The following is a 24770-nucleotide window of genomic DNA, read 5'->3' as shown; positions in this document are numbered from 1 at the left end:
CCATCTGTCCAGCCTGTCGAGGTCCCTCTGAATGGCAGCACAGCCCTCTGGGGTATCAGCCACTCCTCCCAGCTTTGTGTCACCAGCAAACTTGCTGAGGGTGCACTCTGTGCCATCATCCAGGTCCTTGATAATTAAGTTAACAAGACTGAACCCAGTACTGAGCCCTGGGGGACACTGCTATCGACAGGCCTCCCACTAGATTCCGCACCACTGAGCACAACCCTCTGAGCTCTGCATCCAGCCAACTGCCAATCCACCTTACTGTCCAGTCATCTAGGCTGCACTTCCTGAGCTTGTCTAAGAGGATGTTATGGAAGACGGTGTCAAAAGCCTTGCTGAAGTCAAGAGGACAACAAAAAGAGGAAGTTTTAAGCAGAACTCAAATCCAGTGATGAAAAGTCTGTCAGTTCATCTTCATGGCATCTCCATATACTTACTGGTCGTTGCAGCTACTTCTTCAAGTCTTTAACTATCTATGCCTTTCAAATTGTAAATCTTTATTGGCAAGGGACAATTGGCTATTTTTCAGGCCTATTTTGGGGGGAGGGTTCAGAAACTCCCAAGAACATTTTACATCTCAATCCAGGTAAGTTCAATTTAAAAGATGAATTAATCTTTATCAGTATTCAAATTAATTCTACTGCACTTTTCTGGTCAACAACCATAGAAGGGAACAAATTTTCCTGAAGTTCAGAAATTTTCAAAAAAAAAAAAAAAAAAAGACACAATCTTCTGAAGTCCTCATCATGGTATATAAATTTTGCAAGAAGTTCCTGCCCCCCACCTCCTCCAGTGAACACACAAATTAGAGTCTCAGTTGTGGATTGTGTCCTGACAAGAAATTATATTTCAAAATGGTTTCATTAACGACACAAGCACAGCACTAGGCATGACAGAAGTGTGCACTTCCTACATACATTTTAGTAAAAAGCAATATGGCAAGCCCTGAAGGCCGTGGCTTTTACTGCCAACAAACTAAGAAAAGCCCTATCATGGTATGTGGTCTCATTATGGTATAACATGTCTTTTGCACCTCTGGTGTAATCAAGAGTTTGCTTTTACTTGTGGAAAATCTTGCTGTGCTTTTAAAACTAAAACTGCTGTACACAATGTCCACATAGTATTTTTACAATAATTCCATTTCTTATTTAGAAAAATAAAATAAGAAAAGTTTAAATTGCAATTTTTCCTTTTATCTTCCCCATTACTGCACAAACTAGTTTTACTTTATTATGACATACTAGACTATATACTTTTTTGTATTCCATGATAGTTTTCTTGTGCATGCATATTTGACAAATTAAATAAATAATTGCAGAAATGATTTTTTTCAAAAAATAAAAATTTCTAATAAATAAATAATTTCAGAAATGTTCAATTTTAAATGAAGAAACGAAATCACATGCAACATTGAAGTATTTTTTATTGCAGAGAAACATTCTTTTTTTTTTTTTTTTTTCTATTCCATTTTAAAGTCTCACCCTCCTTTCCCAGAAACACGAGTCCTTGTGCCAGCATCCAAAGGAGGAAAAGCAATATCCTACTGTGGCAGGGACATTCTGTCATTCAATGCTGTGTATCTGCATTAATCTGGTTTTAATTTGCTTATTGTTCATTTTGAACATTAGGAACTAAAAGTTTCCATTTTTCTTTTAAGGAATTCCAAATATGGTCAAAAGTCAAATGGAAAAAGTAACATGGAATGTAGGTCATGGAAAATTTTAAATGGAAAATTCATGTCATCTGTGAAAGCAAAATATCTCATAGAACCACGCTATAAACACACTGATTATTTTGTTCTTCATTTGCTTCCTCAGTCCTTCTTTATCCTTAAATTAGCTTTATCCTTAATTTAGTTAGACGCTAAAAATTTCATTGGAAACTTAAGGAGCAGACTTTGCTGTGTGAGGAAGTTTCTGAATAAGACATCAAGTTTCTAGCCATCAGAGGATAATTTATTGATACTTGTCAAAAGGAAGTATCAGTCTAACAGAAATCAAGACAAAAGGAATGCTTGATGAATTTCCTTTGAAGTGCCTTTTATAAAAGTCCTTGGTAATACATATTGATGAACTCCAAATTGTCTTGCCTGAAGGGAAAAGAAAGTAGACTGCTTTACACTGTCTTATAAATATTCATCAAAAGAACAAGACTTATGTTTCCAGGCGTGAGGTGAATGATTACGGTTGTATGATTGCCTTGGAATCTGGATAATTAGTGAAACAGCCTTTGACAGTGGGAGAATTTTAAACTTGGTATCATGCCATCAGTCCTTTTGGATTTAAAGACTGTGCCTGCTATTCTGAAAGGAAGCAAATTTAGGACTTGATGGGTAGCTATAATTAAGTTCACCATTAGTTTCATCTACTATTTGTTTGCCTGTTTGTTTAGCCAAAAATTAAAGGCAAAGTTGTATAGCATGTCTCTGTTCTGACTGTAATGAAACCACATCATCTGCGCTGTGGATGTGTTGCTGGAATATACTAGTGGAAAGGGCTCTTTAATTAAGACATTAAAAAAAAAAAAGAAAAAAAAAGGCTGGTGTGGTTGATGTGTCAGTAGACAGAAATCTGCAGACTGTTGCTTGGCTCACCTCAGTCTTGATTGTTTCATAAAAGAATTGAAAGTCAACAATTTACCTTTCATGCTTACTTAGTGCATGTGATAAGGATATGAACTGCATGGGAAAGAATCACTGTGAATCGTTTGGGGAGAAAAAAAAAATGTGTCTGTGCTCACTGATCTGTGAATTCTCATCCGTTGCTCAAACTGTCTGTAGTTTTCTATTGACCCTTGTAACAGGCTGCTAGCCTTCTACTAGCAAAGACCAACAAAAAAACATTCTCAGGAAACATTATCCTTTACAGTGTTTAGCACTTAAATGCAATTAGGCAAATATAATATCCTCTTTGAAGAGAAATAGTTGCTCAGTTTAAGTAACTGAAACTAATTATCTCTGTTGAATGAATGACACATTCTATGAGTATTTGAGTGGTGTGTTAATTTCTCAAACTGAAGAGGGTAAATAGATTGTATTTCTGGGTGGAGAGCAGTAGAAGAATCTTAAAGGAGATTTATACTAATTTATAACCATACTTAAATACAGAGTCCTGTGCAGCAAGCCAAAATGTAGTGGCAGTCAGCCCAGAGCAAAGAAGCTCAGCTTGTAAATAGTGTTTTCCAAGAAACAACTTATTATGGCATAAATGGTGTAACTGCTTAAAGTGCTGCATTTGAAAAAGATGTTATTACCATGAAAGTTGACTTGATCAGAAATATTTAGAAGGATTTAAAGGAACCTTGTAACACTGAGTTGGGTTGAATACCTACATGATGGTGATGACAGTGATATTATATTTGTACAGAGAACAAGATGATTATTTGTTATTGTCTTTGTGGGTAGATTATGAAATCTCTTCTTTTATCTTGTCCTGTTCTACTTAATATGTTGTGTGATCCATGTTACTCATGTCATGAAAAATAGTTTGATAACTGGGCCTGCTCAAAATTTATATTGAGAACATTGAGAACTCTGCCATATAGAAGCTCAAGAATTCATCTTACAATGAAACAAAACATAGCAATCTTGTAATTGTGGAGAAACATTAAGCAAATTATTATTTTTTTCCTTGTTCTCAAGTCTTAAGAAAGTCAGAATCAGAAGATTTTCAGGTATTTAAATATTTGTCATGGCTGGAGATTTCTGTAAATGATAAGATGGCATTATTTTTGTAACAGTTTTTATTTCTCTGCCAGGGGACAGTTTTCCACTTAAATAGTAAATATTGGCTGCAACAACATGTGCAGAGCAGAAACCAAACCAAACCAAAACAAAGCAAATGAACAACAACAACCAACCAACCAAACACCAGTTAAGTAACTTTAAAACCTTGCATTACCTGCAGCATTTACCTGAATCTCTGTAATGTCAACCACTGAATTACTGTGTTCTAAGAAAGTGAAGAAAAGCTACACAGTGGCATTACAGATGGTGTAAATGACATGAAAGGTCTACTTATTTATACATGAAAAGCTTGATGTCAAAGCATACAAAATACAGCCATCAGCAGCAGAGACCAGAGAGACACCTGTGTCTGTAGTTAATCAAATGGCTTACTATAACTTTAAGGTAATATGAAATAAGCAAGGTGCTGAACTGAAATATTCTGACTGTCAAAAATTGTTCACTGAAACACTGAAGTGTCTACTTCACGTGTAGAAATCTCTTTGTGAGATTTCTTGCTAAGAGGACAGGTATTCAAATTATCTTTCCTCACTAATAGTACCAGGCAACCAATTACTTTTAAAACTACTTGTCACCACCAAGTTTCTCTCTACTACAGTTGATTATTTCCAGACAAGGATTTAATAGTCTTTTTAATAGTGTTTAATAGTCAACAGTTCCTAACAGTTACTACATAGTGATTTCCTCAGGGACCTTGGCTTCCACTGCGTGAAATGCATTGATCTGGGGAGATAACCATATAAGTTTGAATGACCGTGTTCATTTCTGATACTATACTGTATGTTTTTAAAAAGTCAACTCTGTTACACTGCAGTTGTGCTATGTTCTAGCTATTATTTGTGACTTTACTAAAGCATTTCCATTACATAGTCATTCCTATGTATGAATATCAGTGACTCTGCAATGATCACACCAAGTGTGAGCAGAGGGGTGATGGAGCCATGGAGTGCCTTGTTTTGAGTGGTCCAATACTTCTTAGCACTTTCTTACCTTGCTGAAACAGTTTCAGGTTCAGAGCTGGTTCAGTGGAGTCTCTGAATCAGCTCTGACACTGATAGGTCACAGATTTCCACTGGGCAGAATTACACCTGCTCTATTTGGTTTTGCCATAAGCTTTGTAGAATTTTATCATCTTTTGATACCACACTTTCTCCACCTTCTCTAAAGGTGGAAAGGTCTATAAGACAGCTGATTTCTGCCACCCTGACTTACATAAGGAGTGAACTCAATTCTTTCCTGAATTTACTTCCTTTTTTCAACCACAAAGAACTTTTCTGTGTCTCAGACCATTTTATAATGCTTTGAGAAAAATACAGGAAGAAAGATTGCATACTCTTTTCAGGAAAAAAAATTAGAAGGCAAATGTTTGTCAGATCCAGCATGAAATTTATCGTAAATATCAACAATTCCTGTTAGAACAGCTCCATGATTAAACCTGTACTGTCTTTATCTCAAACTACAGTTGAATCACTAAGACATGGAGAATTGCATTTTTATTCTTATTTTTTCCTATGACTTCTTCTCTTTCCCTTGCTGGAGAAATATTCTATGGTCAAATATTCATTGGAATAAGGAATGAGACTAATCATCTATATATTAGAAAAATGAAATCTCAAACATTTTGTAAGACAGGTGAAAATATCTCTAGTCTAAATTTCCTTTTATAAATGAAATAATGTTAAATGAAAATAGAATTTCTAACTATCCACTGCAACCAAGCTAGTTAAACAATCTAAACTCTTAATATAATGCCAGTGAACATACTGGGGATAAAGAAATGTCAGAACATGTATACAGATTTTTGGGTTTATGTATTAAAAGGACAAAGAGCTAATTAAGCAAAGATTATTTATGCCGGGAGGAGTCAAAACAGGTAGAGATAATGATAAATATATATATATATATTTTATTTTTTTAAAGAAAATTTGTGCCTGTTTAGAATTTGTTGGCAGGCCTGAAGCAATTCCCAAACCTGTTGCTCACCTATGACATATGTAACTTGTGACCTGGGTGTTCTTTTCCCCTCCTCCCAGACCTGGTGGCTAATTTAGATAAGTTGTAAACAAATATATATATATACATATTATATATGTATATTAAATAATATATATATATATTTTTTTTTTCAGAAGAAAAAAAGTAAGGGCTTGGTGACCCTTTAAATAGGATGTTTTAGATGTTCACTAGATACAAAAGAGGACTTTCTCTGAGGACTGAGAAGTGACAAATATAACTCCATTATTAGAAAAAAAGAATCAAAAAGAGTCTTAAGAGATAAACCAAGAAAGTGTAGGCCAAACTGTAGCAAAAACATCTTGACAGAAGTAAGTAAGAGAACATCTACTAAAGTATAGTTCATTAAAAGTGGCCGGAGTAGTTTCAGTCAAGGAAGGTCATGGTTAAATAACCTGATAGAATTCTTTGAAGATAGCTCTGACATGACAAATAAATGAAATTTAGTAGGTATAATACAGCTGGATTTTCAAGAAGTATTTGGTGAGGTTCCACATCAGAGATTGCTAACTGTGTAAAGAGTCATAGATAAGACAGGGTGCTAGATAGAAATCTGGATAAAGAGCAAGAGACACAAATGTAGTCATGCATAGAAATATATTAAATTGGAAAAAAAAATAATGAGCAGAGGACACAGTGGTCAGTTTTCAGACTACAGTTAATTATGCTGTACATATTACTGGAAAGAGGATATTGAAAACAAGATATCAAAGGTCTGATCCGAAGACCGTTCAAGTCAATGGTTTTGGATCAGGAGTCAAGCTTGAATACTTGTCTGCCCTTCTGTAGCTGTACTCACAGTTTGGAAAGAACAAGTCAGAGTCAGAAGTTTTGCAGTTATTTAAATATTTGGACCAAATAATGATATGTGCTTACAACAAAATGTACAAAGAAAAAATAATATTAATACCAAAAAAACTTGTAAAGTTTGAAGTTCGATAAAGTCTGAAGTAGTCTCAATTCCCAGTGCAAATAAGTGTTCATTATGCTTAGTTTCACTTCAGCTGTATTTCCACAATGGGACAAGTGTGATAAATACAAAAACTACCCAAAATATGTAACATGAAAAGCACCCGAGATTTTTTCCCAAACTGAAACTATTATCCTATGATGTTCACCCCCAAACAAAGTATCATTGTATCAGGTAAATTTCAAATCAAAAGTAATTATGCAGCTAAAGTCTAGACCATTTACTGAATTATGACTGATTTGTAAAGATCAGTCCAGTAGTCCAGTAAAGATTAGTCCAGAATTTAGGAAAAAAAGGGGACTTTCAACTCACCAGTGCATTTCTGTTTGTCTTTAAAAAGAAAAACTTTTGCAGGTGTGTTAGAATGCTATTGCAGTAATGAAAGTATAATCTGACACTGCTGTTTAGATGCTACTCTGTTGATGAGAATGTGTGATGCCACTAAAACCAGTCGTATACCAAAAGGTATATGTTGTCTTCTGTGGTTCAAATTAGTTACCAGGTCAGAGTATTTTTCTGTTTACTTCTGCCATTCTTAGTGAAAGGACTATGACATTTTGTCAGGACTATGTCCGTCTTGAGTACCAGATTGCAGAAAGAGAGGATTCAGAAACAGGTCAACAGAAGTAATTCTTTGATACAGAAGAAATCCAGGGTTGAAACAGAGGATTTTTACGAAATGGAAAGGTTTTTGTTATTTTTTTAGGCTTATATAACAGCCATCAAGAACATTGCTGTGATAGGGAAAGGAGGTTTATGTGAGCCAACAGTAGCACTGCTGAAATTGAAGTAATTCCCTCAGAAAAGAGATGTTTGAATGGTGTAAAACAGTGAGAATCCTTTTTTAGGAATTTCATTACAATAGGGAAAAGGAATCCCAGACAGCTTGAATCAGAATATGACTCAATGAAATCACAACCAGTTGTATTCTGTACTCACTTCCGCTGAGGACTGTAATCAATAACTGCTGGAGTTTTTGGTTGTAGAGGTGAAAGGTAGCACAAGGTACCTCAAATACCTGTTAACTCCTGATCACTGAAGGTGGTTTCTTTCTGTTGCCTTTTTTTTTTTTTTTTGGTCTGTTTGTTTTGCCTAAAACTGCTTAAATGCATTTTTTTGTTTGTTTTTTTTCTCTCTCTATGAAAACCACTTGGCCACTGTTCTGAAGCAGTAGATCAGTAAAATCCACAAGTATGAGTATTTTCCTCAAAATAGCCACAAGTCCAACCAGTAAGAAAGAGTATCAGAGTCAGACTGTCATGATGTTATTTGCTGAATTTCATCTCAACATTCTGAAAAGCCTGGGGATCATAAAGATAAGTGGAAATGTACATATCAGGTTTAATGTCCAAAGGAGGAAGATATATTCTTCAGTGTATGAAAGGAACATATATCAACCAATTAATTATTAAAGTGTCTGTATAGAAACACAGAATCATTGCTATGCTCAAGAAAAATTACAGTTCTGAATCTTTGATGGGAGCATGTAGAAAAAGTGTTGAATGGAAATCCTTATTAGGAAAGTTCTCACATCCACCAAGCACATCTCACTCCCTTTCCAACACTGAGTTTAAACTGTGAAAGCCACCAGAGAACAGTTCTTGCTCTGACATTTGTTGAAGAAGTTGGTGTTCTGGCTTACTTACTCATCATTCATAGAGATGTTGGAATACACTCCTAATAGAAATAAAGGAAGAGTAAAAAAAGCATTAAAAAAGGATAAAAAAGGGGATAGCAATCAAGTAAAGACTATTCCATTTCTCTGAAGAGCCAAAAAAAACCAACACCACCACACAACCCCCCTCCCCAGACCCCAAAATACAAAACAAACAAACAAAAAAACCCCTGTGAATTTCTCTTCAACACAATGAATAAACCAATTAAGCACTCTCAGTGTAGGAAAATCTATGACAGATGTCAAGGTGTTCCAATAAGGATCAGATTTGCTTATGGCTTCTACCATGGTTGGATGGATTTCTGTGGCTGGATTGCTCTTCCCCTCTCATATGACTGAAAGCACATGTTGCACTCCACAGTACTGCTGGAGAGTATTTTTCTCTCCTGTTTCTCTTAAATGAACTTATCCTTATCTGTCATTCATACTACAGCCAGTGATTCAAATATTGGTTCCACTGCTAATTTAATTGGTGCCAAGAGTTGCTGAAGTTAGGTAAGAAATGATGAATTAATTGCTGCTGTTTACACTAATTGTCTCATGGATAATGGCAGGTTTCTTCACTGTCATAGCAATAAATGCAAAGCTGTACAAGACAGGGATATTAAGTGTAGAAAAACTTAGTTCAGAACTGGTATCAAACTGAATACAGACACGGTTATAAAGTGGATATTGATATAAATTTCAGATTGACTACAGATGTCTTAGTAAATTTCTTTGATTCTTTGCTTTTATGAAAGGTTTCTTCCTTCTGAGCACACAGACCATATACTAACACATTGCTTGCATTCTAATTTCTTAGAGTTTGGACAGAATTTAAATTGGTTGGTGGGTTTGGGGGAAAGCAAGAGTACTAAATAAGTTCAATCAAGTGTCAGTTTCTACAGCCACTTGGCTGATCCGGTAAAGTCCACACTGACATTTTAAGAAGATGCAGCTTGTCTCCAGCTTCCCTTTTCCTGGAGACATGTTCTGAGAAGAGGCTGTGCATTGAATAGCTTTCACAAATCTATGTCTGTTGTGGGCTAGGAGTCTGTTTCTTCCCCATTTAAAACAGAAGAACCAGTTTCATTGGATTAAGCAAATTGTTTCCAGTCATTTCAGAATCTTAGAATAGAATCATAGAATAGTTTGGGTTGGATGGGACATTAAAGATCATTTCCTTCCAACCCTTGCCATTGTCAAGGACACCTCCCACTAGTCCAGGTTGCTTAAAGCACCATTCAACCTCTCCTTGAAAACCTCCAGGGGTGGAGTATCCACAGCTTTTCTAGGCAACCTGTGCCAATGCCTCACCACCCTCATAGTAAAAAAGATCTTCCTAATATCCTAATATCTAATGTAAATCTATCCTTTTTCATTTAAAGCCATTACCCCTTGTCCTATCACTACATTCCCTGATAAAGAGTCCCTCCTCATTTTTCCTGTAGGACCCTTTAAGTACCAGAAGGCAGCTACAAGGTCTCTCTGGATCTTTCTCTTCTCCAGGCTAAACAATCCCATCTCCCTCAGACTCTCTTCACAGGAGAGGTGCTCTAGCTCTATAGTCATCTGCATGGCCATTCTCTGCACCCACTCCATGGAAGAAAGGAAGAAAAAAAAAGAAAAAGGAAAATGAAAAAAAAAAAGAAAAGGAAAAAAAATTTAAAAAAGGAAAAAAAAGAAAAAAAGAAAAGGGAAAGGGTAAGAGTGAGAAAGAAATAAAGGAAAAGAAAAAGTTAGAAAGAAGAAAGAAAGAATGAAAGATGATTAAAAAAGAGAGAGAGAGAGAGAGAGGGAGAGAGAGAGAGGGAGAGAGAAAGAAAGAAGAGCATGATAAACTAAAACCTAAATAGTAAACTAAAGTACAGAAGAAAGAGAAGGAGACACTAGAGATACTGCTACAGAACCGTGGGCAGTAAAGGGAAATTAATAGTGCCTGAGGCCATCTGATTCTGGAAGGATTGCAAGGCTTCCCACACAGATATACAATGTTAAAAGAGCCTTATTTCCTTCATGCCAAGCCAAGAGCAGAAGCTCAATGAAATAACAATTTAGGATTGTTCAGGTTTCCTTTTAGGTATAAGTTGTAAGAAAAGATACAACTATAAGTAATATTTTCATAAAGTCAATAAAACAGGTGGATTTCCTTGTGTGAGGAAAAGCTCTATAACATACTGTTTGTTTTACAGTCTGATGACTTTGTTAGAATCAGTTGAATCAGGTCCTATGATTTAGTAAATCAAAACATCAAAAAATATTCCTTTGCATATTATGAGATGGGAGAAACTCAAGTGTTGGTTTGGATCACTGCAATTGATTTTACTCATTAAGTAAATGAGTGAATTTACAAACTAGCCTGTAGAAATAAAAGATGGTTTGCATATGTAATATTTATGTCAGGGAGATGGTCTTCAGATTGGTTGTGCTAAATATCTGATATAACATTTTTCTTACATATTTTCAAAGTGAATATGGGTCTTTACACCCTTGGGGAGGTGCAGAGGGGTGGGGGGAGAGAAAGAGATAAAGAAGAAAATGTCCCTAAGCTCTAGCTCATTTTTTTGTTTAAAGTACAGAAGTTATAATTCATTACAACTGTATGCATACAAAAATCTATTGTTAAAAAAGTGCTGAAGAGAAAAAGAAAAAAAAATCAGAAATTATAATTTAAGCATTTAATTTTGACTTATTAAAGTATGCACTGATTGCAAATGTTATGCAGAAATATTGTAAAAAAAAAGTCATCCCACACGATGTACATGATCAAAAATCCAAAACCAGCTTCCTCTTCACATATTAACCCTACCATACCTTTTGAATTCCATCATTCTTAACCCCTGCATCCCAAGGGAAATTCCTATGTCATGAATGGAAATATCACATTACTGCATCTCAAGCCCTACCTTCTTTTTCATGGGAGACATGGATTGGGCTCTCAATGGAAACTCTGACTTAAAATTTTAGCGAATATTCAAACAACTAGGTATTTCAATATTAATAGGTTTTAATTCTGACATTAGACTGGAGAAAAATAAGTAACTCTGCTCTGATTGAGAGTTCTTCCAGACTCCACACCCATCTAAGGAATGTTTGTGAATCACACTGGTGGGCATATAATTAGTTACTTTGTCTATTATTTTAGATGGATTCTAGCTGCTGTGTTGATATATGTGGAATAAATTATTAATCCCTGCAGCCAACGCATTCAGACTCCTTTGCATATGCCTTCTATGAACATAAAATATCACTGTGCATGTTGGTTGCATTCCACAGCTGCAACCTGGTTAACAAACATTGCATCATTATCTTCTTATGTGGCTAAAGCTTCCATTGCTTATTTCCTTAACAATACATTCATATAGCAGCTATGATTATTTGATTTTAGCCTGGGAGGACTATTGCTTTTGAACCTTTTAAATTAAGAAGTAATTATTAGTTAATTTAACTCAATTTAACAGAGAGATTACCGTTAAAGACTGTAAGCCAAAATATGCTTGTTTGCATGTCTATAGTACAATAACATCCATCATTACAAGACAAAAATACAAAAAGAGTACAGATGTGTTTAAGAGTGAACATCAAAACTGTTTGGTCTGAGTTTAAGGCTGACAATAACATTAGAAGTATGTTTGTAGGACATTGAGTTCACATAACTGAACTTTTTGTTTGTTTGTTTGTTTTGAGAAAAAAAGACAATTTGGAGACAGTAGATAAGCCTAATCAATGTTTTAAATACAGATAAATAGTATTTGCGATCCCATGTATAAGACTTTTGACTACAAATGTCTTTGAAGAAAGTCATGATTCTTATCTGAAAGTCAGTTATCAGGAATGAAAAAAGAAATCATACTCAAGCTTGCATGATTTTTAGTTGGAAAGTAACTAGTATGTGTTTTGTGTTTGTTTGTTTTTTTTTAAACATTGATAGATGGAGAGGTCCTTTCCAACCTCTATGATTCTGTGATTCTGTGAAAGCTTCTCTAATACTACAAATACTATAGATTTATTTATTATAGATTGGCAAAATGATCTTGGGATTCATATATGAGTAGTCCAAAGCAAGCCATTTTATTTCCCACAATCTTTATGAGAATTTAAAAGAGAAATTTAGAGGCTACTCATCAGCAGCATTGTCTGTTTAAAGTAACCAGTTAGAATGAAGATTTATTGCAGAAAATTAGCTTCCCTAATTTTTTTACTATGGTATAAAATTCAAGTATGCAAAAGTCAAAGTCAAAACTACACTAGCATTCACATCCACAGTTTACTGTCTTTCCCAGTAAACCTAACTGACCTATTCTTGGATGCCCTCAACTTTGTGTGTAAGAATTGGAGTGTAAGACAATGTGTGTAAGACTTTGTGTGTAAGAATAAGACTTTATTTCTAATTCCATGTGATTTGAGAGGATAAGCAGGTCATAACATTTTTTTTTATTTTTATATTTTTTCTCTGAGGTTAGAGTGAATGCAGAAATGTTTTTCTGTCATTCTTTCAGAATCTTTGATGAACTGACTTATAAAAACACATACTGTTTTTTTCCCACTTGTTTTTAAAAATTCAGCAAGTGAGCTTATTTAAAGAATAATTTTATTTTTATTGTTTATGTTTATTACACACAAATGTTTCCAAGCAAATGTTTGCAATGTTTTATATGTTATGCAGCTGGAATGCAAATGATTGGCACTAAACATTTCAGATCTGCTGCTTTGTTCTTGTCACCACATTTATATTATTATTTTAAGGTGTTCTCTTTGGGCTACTGGAATGCTGCTCTTTAAATGACAAGATGAGGTTAGAAGGAGGAATGACACAAGTTTATAATGAAATACCAGGAAGGAATAGAAGTTAATCTACGTTGTGAAACAGAGAACTTTATTAAAAAAGCTGATCATCAACATTATTTTAGATGTTATTTCTATCATGTTTTTCTCACTTACGTAGCATTTTCTTCCCTTCTGTATACAAAGGGATGACATTATCAGTGTTAGCTGGCTCTCATACACATCGGTATGCTCTCATTTATAGACAGTAGCTAGGATAAACAAAAGCAATACAGAATTAAGGATAAATTTTGACAAATGATTGTCTTTTCAAATAAGGCAGACAAGTTTCTTAGCAAATTATTCAGATAGATAAGCAGTTTCACATTCTAAGAGTAGAATTTATGTAGAATTGGAGATAATTCTGATGATATCATGTACCATGGGAAATTAGATTTTTTTTAATGTATATGAAAACCTAAGTTATAAATGAAATAAGAGATCTTTAGTATTACTGCTCCATGATTCTTGTTCCTTTTCTGACTTCCAGCACTTCTGCTGACTTACTATATACTTCTGCAACCTAGAAATCAGACTCTTCAGTTTTTTTTGTCAGTTTTCCACCTCCAAATATATAATAAAAGGTAGAAAGTAGGCAGAAGTGATTGATATCACTGCCTCTCAATATTTCTACATGACATATTCTGCAGTACATATGAATTTGACCTCTTTTTCTTCAGTATCAACTTACTGGTACTAGTAGGAGATTGAGAATGTTTCCTCATGATACCTATAGCTTAGAGGAGAATATACTGAGTTACTAGAATGTAAAGTCCAGATTTGTGTCTAACCTACCTCTTGTCCACTTCGATGCCATTACTCTGAGCATGTCCACAACATTCTTGTTACAGAGGAGAAGAAAGACAATTTTTTGCCCTTTTTTTTTTTTTTTTTGAATACTTTAGCTGAGGTCACACAAGGTTACATCTGGGAACACAACTAGTTTAATGCAACAGCTCCAAGTAATGCTCAGCCACTGTGCCTGTCACAATTAATGTTCCAAACTGATGTCTGTTGCTGTCTCATCTGGTATAACCAGAAGATGCTGTTCTCCTCTCACAAATCTTCTTCCATGCCACTCGCACAAAAAGTCTTCTAAACCCCTGGCAAAGCACATGTGTTGCTGCTAGATAATAACAATCCATTAATCTGTGTAATGAACCTTTAATACGTCAAGTGTTGGAACCTTTAAAATGTCCAAAGAGCATCCTTTTTCAGTGTTTTGCAGACTTTTTTTGTGCTTTGCCCTCCTTCCAAACATATCTTTCATCAAGTGAGTTACTTCTCTCATAAAAGAAACAACTTTTAAGATAAACTCTATGTTTTAAACAAAATCATCTGTGTCATAAGGTGATATAAAACTCTGGCACAAGTCTTTTGACACTTTTTGGTTGGTACTGACAGACTCAAGTATTAAAAATTAAGGCTGTCTAAGAAATGATTCAGATGTCTAAAGTGGGAGGCTGACAGAATTAAGGAGCTGAAAGACAGCAGCATTCCTGCAGGCCAAGAACTACCTCCTGCTTGAGACACCAGATGTTTCTGCTTTGATCAGTACAAATAGATCAGACCTGCAGAATACCTAACTCTCATTTCAGTCTAGGTATAGTCATTCCCCAATAAAGTTAATTGCCAGGTAATTCATGTAATTCTTTCACAAGGCAGAACATGGCCTGAACTTTTTGAGAATTTAATTTCAGTCCAAAACTTTACAATATTTGCATTTTTATCTTAAAATGTGCATGTAGGGATGCATCATGAAGAGACAGGGATTGTGTTAGTGCCATCCTGACCGTTTCTGGATTGAGCTTCATTGTCTTGTGTAGACATGCCTTTTTACACCTAAACTCTAGGAAGGAGTATATTTTAATATACTGTTCTCAACAGGAGTGCTGCAAGGCATGTAAAGGGAGTACCTCTGAATAAATTACTTCTCTGGCTAACAAAGCAACATATGCCTCATTTGTTCCATCCATCATTACAGAAGGTGAGTACCATGCACTGACCCTTAGATACTCTTAATGGTTATATCAAAAGCCATAGAAGAAATCTGAGGCAAAAAGGCAGATTGAACATAGACTATTCACAAGGAGGTCTGAGATCCCACTTGCCAGGTCTTCCTGATTACAAAAGCGATAGAGGAGAGCTGACTGGCCTTTAAAATTTGATGATTCTGACTCGAAGAGAAAACACTATGTAAGAGAATAAGTATGTCCATTTAATAGCTTCTAGGAAGGTGGGAGAGCTATAGAAAAAGCAATTTCAATTAAGTTCTAAATTAAGCAAAAAGGAGACAAAGATCAAAATGTGTACATAAGGGGTAGAAAATCTGTCACTTTCTGCATTCCATGCATGACTGAATTCCTTACAAAAAAATAAAAACTTCTTTGGTAGATGGGGTGGGAATGGCTGCTATATTGACATGGCTTCTCTGCCACAGTAAAAATTATAGAATTTGTGCTGTAGCTGCTTGGAAATGTATTGCTTAATACAGCAATGAACTGGAGCTAGAGTCTGCATGATAAATGCTATGGCAACCAAGCTATGTTGCGTGGAATATCTTTGTAGATTAAACTGCTTTGATTCATGCATGGCAGCTCATACAAACGGGTTCTAACAAACATATATGTAATCAATACCTCGTGTATATGACTCACATTCCTTGTAAACTCCCACCATCAACATCTATATTCATTGCCACACATGCACATAACACACGCATAAACATACACACATATAAGAAACCTGCATGCATATATAAGAATATTCAGAGAAAGAAGGTAATTTTGTGTTTTTCTATCCCTTTTAAAGACTGATTTCTGTTATTTTGACATATGCAAGTTTAAAAATTAAGACTATGAAATGATACATGGGAAGCAAAAATTAAATTTCAGTCTTCTTGTAAACAATTCCAGATTAAATATTTCCGCTCACTCTTTCAACATATACATTGTATTTTAAATTGCCACACTAAACTAATTACAAGGGGTTTTGGTTGTTGCTGTTTGTTACTTTTCTTAATAGTTTTGTAAATAGTGAAAAATAATTTGCATGGCTGAGGGTGTTTGCCATATGTGAATTATTAAGACAAAGCAATGTTTTTGATAATAAAACATTAGCTGATTTGTTTAAAATCAGGATATGTTAATAAAGTGAAGTTCCAGAAGTCTCATTTTTTTTAAGATAATCTCACTCCAAAGAAAGAGCAGGGAGAATATGCCTCCCTATTCCAGAAAGACTTTCTCATGAGGCGTGGGATATAGAAGAAGGAAGGAAGGAAGGAAGGAAGGAAGGAAGGAAGGAAGGAAGGAAGGAAGCAAGGAAGGAAGGAAGGAAGGAAGGAAGGAAGGAAGGAAGGAAGGGAAAAAAAAAAAAGATTTATCTATAAAAGAATTCCCTGTTTTTCCCAAATTCTTTCTCTGTTTCTGTTAGTTATTCTTGGGGAAGGAGAAGTATAAGATGAAGACATTTCTTTGTATTACCTTGGTGCCTTTCTGCCTGTGTGCCTAACTATACCTCCTTAGAAAGTGAAACTGCAGTACAAAGAGCTGACCTGACAGAGGCAGGAGGTTGGTGGGGAATGTTCATATGCAGCTGTGGGAGCACTCAGGTGAACTTCCTTGGGTCTAGAAAGCTGTAGCACAAGACTTTGCTGCCAAGAGGAAATCTGTGTCTGGTTCTTTGTTAAAGCAATGTAAAACTACGAGCAGTGATGACTTGGCATCCTGGTTTCAGAAGTTCAGAAACACAAGCATGCCAAGGCTGGATCCAACGCAACATCAACAACAACTCAAGAGGAAAGATATAGTTGCCCCAGAGCTCAGGTTGAGAAAGATGTCAAGGAATTGTGGTGCTCAGTTCTGCAGTGCCTGAAAGTTGTGAGCCTTGTCTGGACATGGAATTCACAATCCTGATTTAAGGCACTAGAGTTTCCTGTGTATTAAATGGAGAGCCAAGTACCTCAGCTGGGATTCACAGCACACGGTATACTCATTGCTAGAACACTTAAGCCAGGAATGAGCATTTTTGAGATGATGGTTTTAGAGTCACTTTGTTCTAGCATGTGTTTATGCAGTGGGATACAGAAGCAATTCCCCTCTCCCTACTGTCCTCATAAGTTGCTCAATCTCTCTTTCTAGAAGCACAAGTGAGCGTATGACCAGAGGAAGGAGATGATCCAGGTGAAAGCCAACTATTTTTTGGCGTGGTTGGATGTGTGAACTCAAGTCATGGCTCTGCTTAGGGTGATGAGCAGTGGGGACCCTGGTGATAAAAGCATGATTATCCCCATCTGTCCAGTGGAAATCAGAATGTTTCTATCTGGCCTGATTACCTTCAATACTCATCTCAGAAAAGAAAGGAACTTCCAATCATTCAGGATGAAATTCACCTTCTCTAACTTTGTCCAACTGAAAATAAGACAGCTGGTCCAAGCTAGTCATCTATGCTAATCACCTTCTCTTTACATTCACTGGAGGTGAAAAAAAAAAAAAAAAAAAGACTTGCAGATGGTATTTCCTTCTCTGTCTCCTATATTTCAGGATGGGATGAAGTGACAGTTGGAGATGCATATTTCTAATAATTGTTTAATTCATGTTAAAGGCATACTAAAAGTGCAAGTGAGACTACAGCTTATATGTTCAAAATCTACATGACTTCAGTCATTCTAAGTCAAATAAAAATAGTAAGTAAAAAAGTGGATCAGTCATTTAAATACTCAGTGGCTCAGGAGAAAAAAATAGTTACTACTGAAATACTGTGGTATTTCTTTTGATATCTCAGCCAGCTAGGGAAAAAACTGCCACAGGTATGCTTGTGCGTGTAGGTGTCATACTTCTGATTGCAATATTGGTATGTTCTAAGAATGACTGTACTGCATCCAGACAATTGGAATAACTCTAACTAATCTAAGAAAGTCCAAGAAGGAAAGTTATATTGGAGATATCGCTCACACTACTGGAGAAAGTATGAGACACAAGTCTGCAGATCACAGGGATTTAAAGGCTTTTTTTCTAGCCTAGCATCACAAACCATACCCTTAATTATAAGCCTTTGTGCAATACTTTCAGGTATGAAACACATAATCCTTTGAGAAATGCAATCTGATCAAGAGAACTCTATATAAACTGCCTACTCAGTGAGTTGGAAGATGGCAAAATGTTATTGCAAACAAATCAATAAAAATATACGTAAAACAATTTTTTGTTGTTGCTGTCACTTTAGTGACATGTTTACCCAGTTAATTTTTTATATTTTGGATATTTGAAAGATATTCTGTAGTAAGTGCATATTTTCTCTTTAAAATAGAAAGAAAGAAAAAAAAACCTCACTTCTAACTATGTTTGGCTCTCACATTGTGGAAATTCCACGAGGTAACAAAAGCAGTGGAAAAAATCAATTTGTTGTGGCTTCTGCAGCTATATGCAAGCTTTCCTCTTTTTATTCCATTTAAACTGTCTTCAGATTGGCATAGGAGAGTCAGTTCATTACAAGTGGTCAACAGCTTTTCTGGTTGTTTATGTTATTTATCACAGGAATACAATAAAGGTTCATGGCCTACCAAACATAAATCTAGTTTACTAAAATGTTACATATGTTTTCATCTGGGAGAGTTGCTGTTTGAGCTAAGAATAGGTTTCTTCAGTTAAAATAAAGATGTGGACTGGAACAAATGAACTATCTGAGCTAAAATTCCAACTTTGTCCTATGCATGGACAGTTCACAAATGTAGTAAAGAACCAGAGTGTTAATAGTGAGTATATAAGGACAGCTTTGGCTTTACTTTTAGATCAAGGAAAGTTTGTTCATTTCCATGGCCTGATATAGACCTTGAAGTCTCTTCAGACATTTTCTTTATGCCTATTTGAAAATTTGAAATCCTTTGAGCTCCCAATAAACCTAAACTTTTTTTGTTGTTGTTGTTTTTTTTTTCCTGAGATTGATGCCAGCTTAGGATCAGTTCTAGATCTGAAAGAGACAGCAAGTTTATACAGCTATTAAAAATATGTTAAATTTGTTATAGTTGGATGTCTTTGACAACTCTATTTTTACTGCCACATACTTTGATTCTCAAGTTTCTTTAAATGAGGCATTAATGATAGACTGTTAAATTAAACATATTATAATCAATGCATTGTAATCATTATACATACATACATATTTACATGTGGTAATTAAATTCTGCTTCATACTTGTTAGTTTTTTGTTTTGTTTTGTGTTGAGAGCAATACAGCCTCATAAAAATTCATATTAACTTTCAACAACTTTTTAAAAAGGCATTTTGATAACAACTTTGAAGTGGCTTTATTGTCTTGTCATACTTAAACTTGGATTAACTTTAGCCTATTTCTGAAGGTATAAAGATTCCCTTGGTAATAGAACCAGTGTATTCTACAATGGAAAAAGATTTTGTGTTACTTGAAGCAAGTGGCTTTCTTGCTTGAAATTTTAGTCTCTGATGCACTGATAAATAAGGTAGGTTTATAGCTCCTGGCATCCACTGGTGTTAAATAGGAATGGTTGGTCTAAAAAGCCCAGTCTAACTCTAAATTATATATATATACATATATAATCTCAGAACAAACCCTGCTTTAGTAGTTTAATCAAAGACCAGATGACCTCCAGAGGTCCCTTCCAATCTCAACTATTCTGTGATTCTGCAAAAGCATATCATCAAATTTCTCTGCTGAGAACACATTAGGCACATCCTTTTGCAAAAGTAAACAGGAGTTAAATATGAAAACATAGTTTTAGGTATTTATAATGAAGACTAACGTATCTCTTCATGGTGAATTTTAACCTGGAATAAACCTGGAGACAGAAAATTGTGTTGAGCCTAGTAGTCCAAGAATATGGGCTGAATCGAACCTTGGAAGTCAGATGAGTGGGAGAGCTCATTGCCAGGCAATGTGATGGGGATTAACACTCACATCCACTGAAGTCATGCAGTTTCTGTCCACTTGTAGAATGAAAGCAAAAGCCTGCCTGTACAAAATATTTCTCTATTAACCTGAACAGCATGACAACGAGCAAGCAATCGAGAACTGCAACCTGTTCAATTTTATCAGAGAAGCAACAAAGATTTTCTTCAAACTGTCCGTCTAACACAGCTTTTGGACTCTATAAAAACTCACTTACTTTTCTGTATAAAGAAGCTTCTGTCACTTCTTGTGTTTTAATTTCTTCTGTTTTTCCTAGAGACTGTTTATTCCAAAATTTCCCGAGTGAGAATCTAAATGAAGACTCGGATCTATAAACAGAGCAGTACTGATCATAAACCCATATGCAGAGAATGGTAGCTCAACCACATAAACTGCTATCTGCATTTCTGAATGATAGGAGCTGTCTTTTATAACTTATTTGACATATATCAAGAAACAAATATAGTTCTATTAGAATGGTTCTTTTTTTCTGTGGTTCTCTCTGGTGATGATGTAGGATAAAATTAAAATATACATCTTAAAGGAAGATTCTCTATACATATTGTATACACTCATACCTATAATTCAATCTTTAAGCCCAGTGGCTTAAACAGTTTTTCATTATTTAAATCTTTATACCATTCACACTATTTTTCTGTTCCCATAAATTCTATGTAATTATTAATCCCAAGAAAAACTGATAACAGCTAGCCCACCATAATGCAGTCCTTTCATCTTCAAATAGTGTATAAGAGGTAATATACCGCTCTTGAAAATCTTTCTTTAATCCTTTCTTCTTTTAGAATACAGAGCCATGAAGATTTATCACAGTCCCATAGATTTCAAAAGACGACCATGGCTTTGTGGTGTCAATCCACAGGACCATAAAGATGCTATTTTGCTGGAGCTATATTGTGTTCTAAAGTGGAATGAGGAAACTGACTTGCAGCAGTAAAATATATCTTATTACTCAATTACCATATGAGGCAAGCAAAGCTTTGGTTCTAATTTTTCTCATTGCAGATTTATAATCATGATTATCTTCACTAATGTGAGTTTGAATATTTTACAGTTTTATTTTCATACAACTAAAGTATAAGATTTTTTCACCTCGATTTCCACTTTGAATGTGTTTTTCTTTACAAAATATCTATGTATTCAGTCGTAACTGTTCACTTCAATTAACTGTTTCTTTTTTACTTCAAGAAAAAACAAAAACCCAAGTCCCTAATGACTTGTCATGCTATTGTTCATTTATCTGACCTCCCTTTTTTTAACTTCTTTTTTTTCTCCCGTTGTTATTTCTGTAGTTTACCATGACTGTCTTTTTTTTTTTTTTTTTTTTTTTTTTTAAGCCAGCCATGATTACATGGATGTAGAGTAATGATGATGGAAAGTACAGGTAGTCTTCATGTACTCATCAGGTGCCAACAAAGGATTTCAAAGGACTTTGCTAATTATTTAACAATTTTATTGCAAAAGTTATACTTTACTGAAGCAATAATTACTGTTTTGCAGTTTCATATTTACTTGTGTCTAACAAAAGACAGCCCTTAAACAAAGAAAAAGTAACTAAAAAATACCACACATCAATAGTACACTGCATGCCAAACATACTTTTAAAAATGACTGAAGGAAAAGAAATAAAGCATAGGCACCTGAGGAGAGACTGGCCACTTATTTAAGTTTACTTGAGATGTAAGCTTCTTTCAAAGATGAATTATTTGCCTGGGAAGACTAAGCTCATAACTTCCAGTAGCACGAAGATTGCTGCTCTTTGGAATTCCCTATATGATCCACGAAACAACAGATCCCTGTAAGAACAAGAGCAGAATTATCTGGCTCTGCCATTGATACAAATAAATTTATTGCTGTTGATACAAGGCTTACAGAAATATTACTCCAATACCTTCAAGCTGTAGTTTTCTTTAAAAAAAAAAATCAACCCAGAGACAACAAAACCAGATAGCGTCTCATTTTCTTCTCAGCCTGGAAAGTGTCTCCCTCTCTGTCTCTCCCTCTCTGCAAGACCGCCTTGCTCATACAGTTCCGATGCAGTGGAGCATGGCGTCATGAGATGCTTATTCCTGAATTTAAATGGAGTGAAACGATAGCGATCCTCCGTGAAAATAAGAACAACGTCCCGATCAGGTTTGGGCCACCCTCAATGTCATCAGAAGGTGAATTAAGAGGATTTGGCAATTCCATGGTCGGTTTCAGTACAGATCTTCCCAGATGCAGCTGTTGTGACCAGCTGGGTACCACGCAGTGCTCTGCACAAGCACATACGCATAGACATGCATATAGACACAGACGCACGTACAACTTCCTTGCATGCCGAAGAAAACTCCTCCCACAGTCTATTCCTGGCGCACATCTAAATGGCTATTTTATACATATTAACCCTGTGAAACTCTGTAGGACTTTGCTATTCACCTCCTAGATAATAAACTATCCGTTTGCAAGCCTGTCACACAGTTCACAGATCAAAGAATCAAGGTGTCACCAGCCTTCTTTAGTACAGATATCACTGGTTCTTTACTGCCTAGTTATGCTTGCATAGCCCTTAGACATTTTTTGTCTTGAGGTTACTTACCCCATTCAAGTACTCTATCTTCCTTTTCACTGCATCTGTGCCACAGGCTTGCTGACTGAAGGAATATCAAACACAAAAATGTAACCATGCTCCCCCCATTATTTATCTTACTTTCCTCCCATCCTGCCCTTCTGGTTTTGAACATAGGCAGTTTTCTCTTTTAAAATAAATAAATAAATAAATAAATATGCAAGGATAATTATTAATTTTAGATGAAAATATAACAAGGGAATCTTTATTTAAAAGATTATTTTATTTCACTGTGTGTTCAATATCTTTATGAGATAATCTCAATTCTGTGTACCACAGAAAAAGTTAAATAAATAAACTACGGGGGAGGGTAGAGAAAGTGAGTCTTATTGGGTGCAATCTTTATATCTCTTGTAGAGCAAGAAAGTTGCTTAGTTTTCTCTCTGTGCTCTTTAGACTTGGTCTCCATCACTTACTTAAAAGAGAAGCATGATGAACAAGTTCTTGCACAACTCTTTCTGCCAAGATAATGCCTGTGCCAGTAATTTACAAGTAATGGGCTACAGCTGTGATCTCCAGCTCTTGAGCTGTTTTGGTATTTCAGTAATTACAACAGTTTCATTAACATTTAAAGGGAATAGTCAGCTCAATATCAGTAAGAGACTATTTTGTACAGCATGGATCCATTTTACATTTGCATTTGACATTTGATAATCTCTACACATAAGTTCTGAGCTGCAGAAATGAGATGTCACACAAAGGAAAAATTAACCCAGATATAAATTCTTAGTAAATCCAGGACTGGTAGTATTGTGAAAAGCACCCCTTTCCCAGTCTTATATTCATTTGAAACATGAAACATAATTTTTATGCCTTTATTGGGTGCTTGTGATGTCTGTAGATATTTAAAAGGAATGCAAGTGGGAGGCTGGTTGAATAATAAAAGTTAACAGGACATATATGCGAACATATTGTCTGTATGTACATAATAAAAACAGGTATGTTTCTGAGATGTCAACTACACATTTTTATAGTAGTCTTCCTTTTTGACTATCATTCTCCTTAGCAACTATTTCTACCATGCACAACTGAAGCAATTAATGAGAATCAACAAAGAAGCATCATTACGGTAGTAGTAGTAGAGGGTGAGTAGTAAACAATAAATAAAATTCGGTTTAGACAGGTTTGAACTGATGAACTTGGGAATAAACAATCTTAAATTCTGCATACCCTACAAACTTATGGACTGTTCTATAAAAATGATAGCTCAATGTTCAACAGTTGTCAAAAAAAGCAAATTAGGAACTAATGGTAAAGGAGAAAGGAACAAAGCACATGGTCCACTTTCATAAAACCATGGATCTCCCATGTCCTGAACACTATGTACAGTTCTGATCCCCCACTGCTGAAGAATATGACGGATATGGAGAGGGATTAATAGCTACGAATATATCATATGTAAACACTAATTTGCTTATGAGGAAAGATCAAATAGATGAGGACTCCTCACATTCTAGGGAACCAGTTACCAAAGAGGGATAAAATACTCTATGAAGTGATGGGTTACCTAACAAAATATAGGTTTTAGGTCTAAACTGAACAATCATAGGATCATAGAATCATAGAACGGCTTGGGTTGGAAGGGACTTTAATGATCATTTATTTCCAACTCCCTGCCATGGGCAGGGATGTCACCCACTAGATCGGGTTGCCCAGGACCTCATCCAACCTGGTCTTGAACACCTCCAGGGACAAGGCATCCACAACTTCTCTGGGCAAACTTACTTCTTTACACACTATGTATTTCAACTTTAAAATTTCTTGCTGTAGAGTATATGAATGTCAAAACCTTTTATGTGTTCAAAAATCAGGTCCTCAGAAAATAAAATTCTGTTCTCACAGGTGATACTTTCAGTTGAGGAAATTTCTGAGCAGTGAATTTTCTGGAGGCTGGCAGAATATTCTGGAGAACATTTACTACAATGTGATTTGTAATGTTTTTATATCCTTTCCTACGCATCTGCCATTGACTACTCTCAGAAATAATATGGATACTATGAAGATTATGAAGATGG

General features: G+C 35.4%; 1 long non-coding RNA gene across 1 annotated transcript; it reads right to left on the bottom strand.

The window, feature by feature from the left end:
* Nucleotides 1-4059: 4059 nt before the first annotated feature.
* LOC136790474 (uncharacterized) lies at nt 4060-23918 on the bottom strand. Its single transcript, XR_010830459.1, has 3 exons — nt 21788-23918; nt 20347-20458; nt 4060-8408 (listed from the first exon to the last, which is right to left on the bottom strand). It is a non-coding gene; the product is annotated as an uncharacterized lncRNA (long non-coding RNA).
* Nucleotides 23919-24770: the final 852 nt, after the last annotated feature.

Source organism: Anser cygnoides, chromosome 3, assembly GCF_040182565.1.
Source record: "Anser cygnoides isolate HZ-2024a breed goose chromosome 3, Taihu_goose_T2T_genome, whole genome shotgun sequence".
Classification (NCBI taxonomy): domain Eukaryota; kingdom Metazoa; phylum Chordata; class Aves; order Anseriformes; family Anatidae; genus Anser; species Anser cygnoides.
This window is presented reverse-complemented; position numbering and strand designations above follow the sequence as displayed.